Raw genomic sequence first — 10,560 nt, 5'->3', positions numbered from 1 at the left:
AGCTCTCCCCCCACTTTGTGTCTTTTTGCCCCATGTTGGCATTGTGTCCACAGTAGCATTTGCTTTTGGTAGAGTAGGGTTTGGCCAGAAAGGTTTAGTTTGACGCAGTTGGCCAGCGTAAACATGTATTGCAATATGTGTGAACTAAAAATCTCTATGTTTATGGCAAAGTTTGCTGGAAAGGATATATAGCAGTGTGCAGAGGGTTCTGCCTGGATCTTCCCATGTCTGTGTGGAGCACAAAGGTGCCATTTTACAAATGTGACAACGGTTGCACTGTAGGCCCTAGTGGAGCTCTGACAGAGTCCTCTTTGGGCTACTTGTTGGGATTTCTTGAAGGTGAAAGTCAAGCTTTCGCCTGTAGCCTCTAGAGGTTCTCTAAAGGTTGGATGTTTCTCTGGATAATCTGTTGTAGGGAGGAGGAGAGCTTGGTACCAAAGCCAATGTCTGAGACAGGGAACCAGCTCAGCACCAGTGTCCTAGACAGTAGCGTCCGAGGCCCTGAAATAGGGGATGAACTCCGCGCTAATGTTGGAGGTTCTACAAGACAAGTGTGAGAGGCCCTGAAACAGGGGATAAACTCCACTCTAATGTCGGAGGCTCCGCAGAGAGAGGAGTGCAAAGCCCTGAATATGGGGTACGAGCCTAGTATCTGGTCCAGATTAATGGCAAACTGAGCTGCCATGAGCTGCAGCCAAAGAGCGCAGGACACCTCCAGCACTGGGGCAGGGGGGGACACCTCCAATACTCGGACAGTGGGGACATCTCCAGCACTGGGGCAGGGGGGACACCTTCAGCACGGGGGATACCTCCAGCACTGGGGCAGGGGGTACACCTCCAATACTCGGACAGTGGGGACATCTCCAGCACTGGGGCAGGGGGGACACCTTCAGCACAGGGGATACCTCCAGCACTGGGGCAGGGGGGACATCTCCAATACTCGGAAAGTGGGGACATCTCCAGCACTGGGGCAGGGGGGGCACCTGACACCTCCAGCAGGGTGGATACCTCCAGCACTAGGGCAGGGGGTACACCTCCAATACTCGGACAGTGGAGACATCTCCAGCACTGGGGCTGGGGGGGGCACAGTTAATACCAGGGGCCACTCCAGTACTGGGGGGGGCAGCGGCCACCTCCAATGCTGCAAAAGGGGTGGACACTGCCAAATCTAGGACAGAGGGGATATGTCGGGGATCGTCGCGCCGCTGGGCTCGGCGCAGGCGCAGTACACAGCTTTCAGTGCTATCATATTTTGAATGACAACTGCGTGGTCATGCAACACTGTACCCATATGAATGTTTTTTAGGATTTTTTGGAGACCAATAAAGCTTTATTTTGGTGGTATTTATTCACCACTGGGATTTTTTTTGTTTTGCTATGTAAATGAAAAAGTCCAAAAATTTTGAGTGTTTTTCTTATAAAATTTTTCAAATAAATATTTCATCATAAATCTTGGCCGAAATTTATTCTGTTATCTTTTTTTTTTTTTACATACTGTCACTCTAGCAGTACAGTGTCACCATGGTGACACTGTACTACTTGTGGGGGATGATTTTTTATTTTTTTTTTACACTGATTGTTTTTACAGCCTTTATGGGTATAAAAGCAATCATTTCTCCTTCTCTCTGACTACATTCTTGCATCCATTGAGAACTACTGTGTGAGCTGTGATTGGTCCCAGCTTGTCACATGGTACAAGGCTGTTCACAACAGCCTTGTACCATGTGATCTCTGTGATCATTCACAGATTTCACACGTAGTAAGCAATGTTGTCAGAAGTGACATCTTACTTACTCCTAGATTGTTAGCTCCGAGGAGCAGGGCCCTCGAACCCCTCGTGTATTGCATTGTATTGTTACTGTACCCCACTATAATGTACAGCGCTGAGCATACTCTTGGCGCTATATAAATACTGTATAGTAATAATACTTTGCATGTGATCACTGATTGGCCAATCAGTGATCACATAATCGGGACCTCGCACAGAGGTTCCGTATGACGATCGGTGTTTCACTGTGTCCGGAGGACACAGCGGGCACCGGATCGTGGTGCTGTGCGATCCCAGGGAGCACGCAAAAGCAGGGGGCGGGGAGGCCGTTTATAACCGGCCGCTCGACCTTGCACTGCCACAGTCCGGCCATTTATATACAACGGCCGGACGGGAGGTGGTTCAAGAAATGAACAGATCTAAAACACTGTTGCAGATTTTCAGACAGGACTGTACATGGCAGATTCCCTTGTCATAGGCAGGTAGCTTGATACAAGTTACCTGCTCCTGCTTTCACTTATGTTGGCCATAGACAAACACATTTTTCATTCGAAAATTTTTGTCCTAAGAATTTCTTTTCAATTTTTTAATTGTCAGTGGGGTCAAATTGATGTTTGTGGGGTCAAACAAATTTTTGGACAGTGCATGTGGTTTTCGTTCAGAAATTACTGTCATTGTAATATTGGTAAAAGCAAGTGCAATTATCGAACAACATCCTTCCGCTCATCTAATGTACAAATAATTTTTGTACGAATATTCTCGCCCAAAAATTACATGTGTACATCCAGCAGCACTTAGCAGCATGCTTTTATTTTCTTTCTTTTTTTTTATCACCTATCATGATGAGGTTAAAAAAGGCCTTTTATAGTACAAAATAGTAAATAATCACTATTAAGGGTTAAACTGTGTACTGAGCTGTATGTGTGCTGCACTGTACTGCCAATACATGGATGGAGGTGGCACCTCCAATAACAAGGCAAGGGGGGACAGGGGGTTCGGAGGAGACAACTAATATCGGGACACCTCCAATACCAGGGGACAGCTCCAGTACCAGAGGGGCACCTACAATACGGGGGGGGGGAGGGGGGGTTGAAGGACTCCTGGCACCTCCAATACCTGGATAGGGGACACCTCCAATACCAGGGGGACTCCACCAATACCTGGATAGGGGCTAACATCTGACACTTCCAATACAAAGGGGACACCAGTAATACATGGATGGGGGGGGGGGGGGTGTCCAATGCCAGGTTAGGACAGTAATCCTATAGATTGGCTGCTATTTCAGCAGTCAATGTCTCTGATCATTCACCACAGAATAACTACTGCATTGTTCTGGTGACAGTGATCCTTAGTAGTGCCTGCTGAGCTCAATGTGGTGAAATTCCTGCTGCAGCATGTGTACTTCCTTGACTGCTGCCCTCCCAGCTAAAGGGGGAACAGTTGAGAGGTGGTAAAAATTTGACTCAACCGTAGCATTTCCCCACCCCCCCAGTTTAAATCACTGTCTGCATTTGGGGCTGTACACCTGCAAGGATGTCAGATTGGGAGCAGGAGTTCTGTGCATCCCCATGCAGGCAGTCCTATTCGTTTGGGCGTTTCTGCTGTCCTTGTTCTCCAGGGCCTACATAAATGAGAGAGGTAGTGAGGAAATGAGATGCCTAATTTACACCCTTATAAAGCTTGAAGGTTCTACTTTGATTTTGGCCCCCCCCCCCCCCCCCCCATGTGGGTAAATTGTGAAAACGTCTCATGCATGTGCTATCCCCATACTAAGGAGGAGAAGCAGAATGTGTTGAGGTGTAATTGTAAGTGTGCCCATGCTGCTTATGTGAAAAAACTTTTTGAAAATGACAACTTGGGGAAATGTTTTTTTTGTTTGTGTTTTTTTCTTTCATTTTCTGAACAATTACAACTTCAAAAATGTTACTATGCCTCTTACTAAATACCTTGGACTGTCTGATTTAAAATGAAAAAAAAAGGGTAATTTGGGGGGTATTTGTACTGTCCTAGCATTTTAGGACCTCAAGAAATGAGTTGGGCAGTCAGTACATCAGAATTGATCATTTTATGGATATACAGTATATACCATAGTTTGTATGTAGTAGAATGTATTTTGGCCCACATTTATGAAGAAATATTAATGGCAAAACTTTACAGACCGGAAATGAAGAAATGGCAAAACTTTTTTCCATTTTATATAGTGCAAAAAACAAAACAAAAAAAACAGTTGTGACTAAATGACTTAATACCACCAAAAGAAAGCTCTATCTGTCTCACAAATTGATATAAATTTCATATGGGTACAGTGTTGCATGACTGAGTAATTGTCATTCAAAGTACTACAGCGCTGAAATCTGAAAAATGGCCTGGGCAGGAAGGGGGTGAAACAGTCTGGTGTTCAAGCAGATAAAAAGTGTAACGTTTTGTATCTATAGTTGCTGCACTAAGCAAAAAAACTGTAAGATATAGAAACACAATTTATTTCCTACTGTAGCAAACCACTGGGCTGATTATTTTAAGTGACTTCTTATTTCTTTGCAGTTTTTTGGGAATATGGCTGCTAATCCTGAAAACGCTCAACTCTTGCCTTTACTAGAAACCTTGGAAGACACATCTACCTCACATACAGAACAGACAGATGCTTATCTTGCAATTGCAAAGTGAGTACAATTGCATTTTGGAGCTAGAAACATTCCAGATTGTTGCGGTGCAGAATATTGCAGTGGATGCAGGAATTGATTTACTAAGGAATACCTAGCCAATAAATGTTAGTGAACAAGGGGAGCTGTTTTCACTCAATACCAACTTTTCTAGTTGAACAGCCTATTCTTAAAGTGCATCTAAGCCAGTAACAAAACTGCCTTAGGATGACAATGCCTACTCTTCCTTTTGTATCAGCAGAAACAAGACAGGACTACAGAATGCTGTGCTTCTCTTATTGTACATACCGGAGGGGAGTGCTTCTGTACACCTTAGAGATAATAGTTAGCAGAGTGCACAGTAAGTTATCAGCTCACCAGATTTCTAACAAGATCAACAGGTATTTTTTGCACTTATCAAGCAGATATAACAAAACCCTTTCAGGCTGAATTCACACTAGAGCGGACAGCTGCCAGAGTGCTTTACCTCTTTGGCAAGCAAATTCAGCTAAAACAACCCCATGGTGTATAATCTTCCATTCTGATCTTTAGAACTATTTAGTGGTGAATATTCCTCCAAGTAGAACATTATATTCCACAATAAAATATTTAGGGTAATGTATATCAGTTTGTGTGTAATAATTTGACATTTGTCCTCTTTGTAGCCGTCTTAGTGGAGAAGATGGGAACGTTTTCAATGTCTTGGTTGGAAAGCAGTTCTCTCGTCTCTTTGAAGTTTTTAAGGTGAGAAGGATAAAAGTCTTACCTTTTGTGTATGATTTATCTTAACATAAAATGTGTGATTATTGGGGATGAGCTATTAAAGCTGATCTCCGGGTTTTAGTGAACTTTGAATAGTTTGGACCAAGCTAGTCCAAATGTACTGTTTACATCATTAACAGATGCAGCACCTCTATAAACTGTATGTAGCATCAGCCACATATGCGTTGCTGTGTTCAGGCTATGGGACTATGAATGAATACAAAGGTTCCTCAGGCTGAGGTGGAGACTGTGAGGGCACCCAACCGCCTGTGAATGGCTGAGCAGCACTCAATCCAATTTGACAGCTGCTGGAACACAGTGCTGTATGTGGCTGAGACGACATACCTGTCTATACAGCGCTCACATCCACTTCATCTGTTAAGTGAAGTAAATTTGTTTATGCCAGCTTGGTCCAAATGACTTAAGTTCACTGAAATCTGCAGTTAGATTTGAATTCACCTACAGTTGACACCCATACATTTTTTCAGAAAATCTCTCATGCAAGAATGGGGATCGTACTTGAGATTGGTAGTCATAGGTTTAATTTCTGGCTAACTGCATTCATAGTACATTTTAAGGTCTTAACAGGCGTAGGGTAACATGCATGCATCAGCAATCATTGGAAAATAGACATCTAAATGTCTGACCAGCATTTGTGCTGCCTTAATGTTATCTAGTGCTTCACCTTGCAAATAAGCCCTATAATTGAAGAAACTACATTTCCCAGCAGGCAATGCAGCATTTCTGCATAGTGGGTGTGTCTCATGGGCGTGTCCTTGTTTTTGTGAGCAAACTGTCTGCATGTGATCTGCTCTGATGGGCAGGGATTGGAGTGCAGAGAGGGTCTGTTGTCGTGACATACGACACTGTCGTGTTCTCAGGGTATTCTGGGGAAGCAGAAGTGTAGTCATTGCACTCAAATCCTGAAAAAAAAAAACAGGTTTTAATAGTACAGCGGGTAAAATAAGTATTGAAAACGTCACCGTTTTTCTAGATAAATATATTTCTAAAGGTGCTATTGACATAAAATTTTCCCGAGTCATCTTCTAGGACAGCTTCACTTGAGAGATAGGGCTCCTCCCAGGAAACACCCGCTCCACCTTTTCCCCTTTATAAGTATCCTCTCTCCCAGTGGGCCCTCGGTATTAGTGTTTCCTCCGGCCAGGACGGAGCTCTGCCCGGTTTGTTATTTTTTCCCGGCTGTCTGGCGAGGTACAGAGGGCCTCTGGCTGAGGGCCTCTGGCTGAGGCCCCCCCTTCCTCCTTTCTCTAAGGAAGGCAGGGGCCTTGTGGGGGGGTTTTCAGCCAGGCTCATCCTATTCATCCTATGGACAGACCCTTCGGGGTGGGGGTGACAGACCCCGGATGGTCCCAGCGGGGCTCTCCAGGGGGGTAGAGCCCGCTCCGCCAACCTGGGCAGTGGTTCCTTTCCCTGGGGGGGCTGAGGTAAGTCCTACCTGTTCCAGGATCCCGGCAGCATGGCCAGGGGGTGAGGCTGTCGGGGTCAGGACGCCGCAAACACGTCACTTCCAGCGCAGGAAGCATGGAGCGGCGGCCGCTATGTTGGAAATGGGCGGCGGACCGCGGAACGAGCCCACACCACAGCCGCTTCTCCACCTGCGGCCGTGAGAGGAAGGTCGGCGCGCAGGGACCCCAGGGAGGGGGCAGAGCCCGCCAAACCCTGAAAAACCGCCGCACTGAGGAGGAGTTCGCGGCAGGATGGAGGCAGATCTGTCTGGGCCGGGGGAGGCCTGCGGCAAGGTAAGGGCCTCCTTTTGCCGCCACTCACCCCCTCCCCCTTCCCCCCCTCCCCCCTCTGGGACCCTTGGGCACCCCCACACTCATCTCCCCCCCCCACTGCTGACTTTTTAGGGTGTTGGGGGAGTGCACGGGGGGGGCAATCCCTGGGGGGGGAGCCTCCGCGGTTAATGAATACCTATGTCTCCTTGTCCTCAGATGGGCCCACAGGAGGAGGATAGAGGGGAAAGAGAAGCTCCTTGCGAGCTGAAAAAGAAATGCGCCACTTGCAGAAAGAGGCTGGCGAGTTCCTGGTGGAAGCAGCTCTGCCAAGACTGCATAGATAAGCTTATCAAAAAGGAGTCTGGGTCCCTCTTTAAGGATTTCTTACAGAACATGATGCAAGAGATGTCCAAGACTTTTCAGAGCTTTAGGGAGCAGAAGCAGGGACAGGCCCAGGACGAGCCCCAACCGGGCACTTCAGGCAATGCCCAGGGGGGGAAAAAGAGGAAACAGGACCAGGTAACTGTCGCAAGGGGAGCCGAACCTTCGAGTACTTCAGACTCGGAGGAAGGCGAGGTCGAGGATCATGACCCAAAAGCACAAAGATTCCTTTTTCAGGCAGAAGACACGGAGGGCCTCTGAAAGTGATCTACGAGACTCTGGATCTGGAGGAGGAACAGCAGGACCTCTCTCTCCATGACCAGCTGTACGCAGGGCTACAAAGAGCAGCCGCACATTCCCAGTGCACTCTGCCCTATGGTCCACTATCAGGAGGGAATGGGAAGAGCCGGAGAAAAAGGCTTTCTTTCCCAAGAACCTTAAGAGGCGATTCCCGTTCAAGGAAGAAGACGCTTCCGTGTGGGAAATCTGCCCGAAGCCAGATGCCTACCTTTCTAGAATCTCGAAAGCGACGGACCTGTCCTTCGAAGACAGCGGGTCCCTGAATGACCCAATGGACCGGAAAGCGGATACATTCCTGAGGAGAGCATGGGAAGTGTCCACGGTGAATTTCAAGCCAGCAGTTGCGACGACGTGTGTCTCCAGAACTTTGGATGTATGGTTGGGGCAGCTCCGCTCGCACCTGGAACAAGGCACCCCGGCGAAGGAAATCCTGAAGTCGCTGCTGGTACTGGAAAAAGCGGTGGCTTTTATTGCAGACGCATCAGCAGAAACTATCAGATTCTTAGCTAGATCAACGGCGCTCATAAATTCCGCAAGAAGAGCTATCTGGCTAAAGTCTTGGCAGGGGGACCTTGCCTCTAAGTCCATACTCTGCGGTCTGCCCTTCGAGGGAAAACTCCTCTTTGGGCCGGAACTAACTTCGGTCATGGAAAGGTCGGCCGATAAAATAAGAAGAGCTTTCCAGTCCTCAGCAGGCAAGTAGGACGAAAGGGGTTTCTCTTCAACAGGCAGTACACGACGATTTCAAAGCCAGCGCACAGGCTGGGGCGCAAGGAGGGGCAGGAACGAGTCAAGGGGCAGGGGAGGTTTCCTCTTCAACCCCAACCAGAATAGACCCAGCCCAAGTGACTTGAGAAGCCAGGTGGGAGGAAGGCTGGGGCACTTCCACACACAATGGCTGAAGATCACCCAGAACACTTACATTCTAGAGGCCATTCGCAGAGGTTACAAAATAGAGTTTTTAAGGCCCCCCCCCTCAAAGATTCTTCGCAACACCCCTTCCAAGGGACAGGGAGAAGGCAGATGCATTGGTGGAACTCCTGGAAGGGATGCTCAGGCAGAATGTGATTTGCCATCTGGAGGAGGAAGAAAAGGGAAGTGGGTTCTTCTCCCATTTCTTCCTAAGGAAGAAGTTGTCCGGTACCTACAGGATGATACTAAATCTGAAGAAAGTAAACAAGTTTGTGAGACCCAAGAAGTTCTGCATGGAGACCTTATACACGGTAAAAGAACTCTTGTCGCCAGGAGCATTCATGGCCTCAATAGATTTGAAAGATGCATATCTGCACGTCCCGATAAGGGAGGAATCGAGGAAGTTCCTGAGGTTTGCGCTGGAAGGCGCAAAAAGAACGATTCTGTTTCAGTTCAATGCACTCCCCTTTGGCCTGTCATCAGCTCCAAGGATATTTACCAAGATCCTGGCGGAACCCCTAAGAGTCTTGAGGCTGGAAGGAATAAATATCATCCCCTACTTGGACGACCTGCTTCTATTTTCAGATACAGAAAGAGGCCTGGGGTCCCACGTCGAACGCATGATATCTTTTCTAGAGAGCTTGGGGTGGTTGATGAACGAGGAAAAATCACAGCTAGTACCCTCCAGGAGGATCACGTACTTGGGGTACGTCCTGGACTCACGCAAATGCTTGCTCATACCTGACAACGGAAAAAGCTCTCAAACTGCAGCAAGACACGAGAGCCTTCCGTAGGATGTCGACCTGCACAGTAAGGACCACAATGAAGCTAGTCGGGAGCATGACAGCCGCAATACCAGGGGTGCAATGGGCACAGCTCCACTCCAGGGTACTACAGAATCACACCCTCTCCCACTGGGATGGCAGCCAAGCAGGTCTGAATTCCAGGATCTGCCTCACGCACAAGGTGAGGGAATCACTAAGGTGGTGGGGGAACATCCACACCTTGGAGGCGGGAAGGAAATGGAAGCAAGCCAGCCCAGTGAGGATCACCACGGATGCAAGCATGACCAGGTGTGGGGTGCTAATATGGGAGACTGCCTAGCCCAGGGCAGATGGGATGCAGAAAATTCAAGGAAATCATCGAACTACAAGGAGCTGTCGGCAATCTTCAAAGCGCTTACGGCTTTTCAGGAGAGGATAGAGGGGAGAGAAGTCCAGATTCTATCCAACAACACAACGGCAGTAGCATACTTGAACAGGCAGGGGGGCACGAGGTCCCCGAGGCTGATGGAATTGGCAGGAACCCTCCTGACCTGGGCAGAGAGGAACCTAGAGTCCATCACTGCGGTGCATCTAAAAGGGAATCTGAACCAGTTGGCGGACCAGTTGAGTCGGAAAGAGGTCACCCAGACAGAATGGTGCCTCAGCTGTCCAGCATTCAATCAAATATGCGCCAGATGGGGCACCCCCTCTATGGATCTCTTCGCCAACAGCCAAAATGTGAAGCTGGAGAGATACTTCTGCCTGCAGAAGGACCCCAGGAGTGCAGGGATAGACGCGCTAGCCCAGCATTGGGAAGGAAACCTCCTCTATGCCTTTCCTCCGTTCAGATTATTACCAAAGGTGGTACAGAAGATCCAGTCATCTCAAGCCACGGTCATCCTGATTGCACCATTTTGGCCCAAAAGATCATGGTTCTCCCGGCTGAGGGAACTAAGCTTAACAGACCAATGGATGATACACCTTCACACGATTTACTTGCCCAAGGGGGAGTGCTACATCCTCACCCAGAAAGGCTGTCCCTAGCAGCGTGGCTTCTGAACGGGACAGGCTAGTGGAGAAGGGACTGTCTGAAAGAGTGGTCGCCACCATCTTGGACGGAAGGAAGAAATCAACAAACGCCATATATGATAAAGTCTGGAAGAAATTTTCCGCCTGGAAGGACAGGAACGAGGAACCCGGGGCTCTCATCTTGCATACAGTGCTTGAATTCCTCCAAGCCGGGGCGGATAAGAATCTGGCCGCTAATACCCTTAAAGTGCAGGTAGCGGCTTTGT

This window comes from Staurois parvus, unplaced genomic scaffold, assembly GCF_062004578.1.
Source record: "Staurois parvus isolate SC_StPar_1 unplaced genomic scaffold, SC_StPar_1.0 ptg001803l, whole genome shotgun sequence".
Lineage (NCBI taxonomy): Eukaryota > Metazoa > Chordata > Amphibia > Anura > Ranidae > Staurois > Staurois parvus.
The sequence above is the reverse complement of the archived record's forward strand: the minus strand, read 5'-3'. Positions refer to the sequence as shown.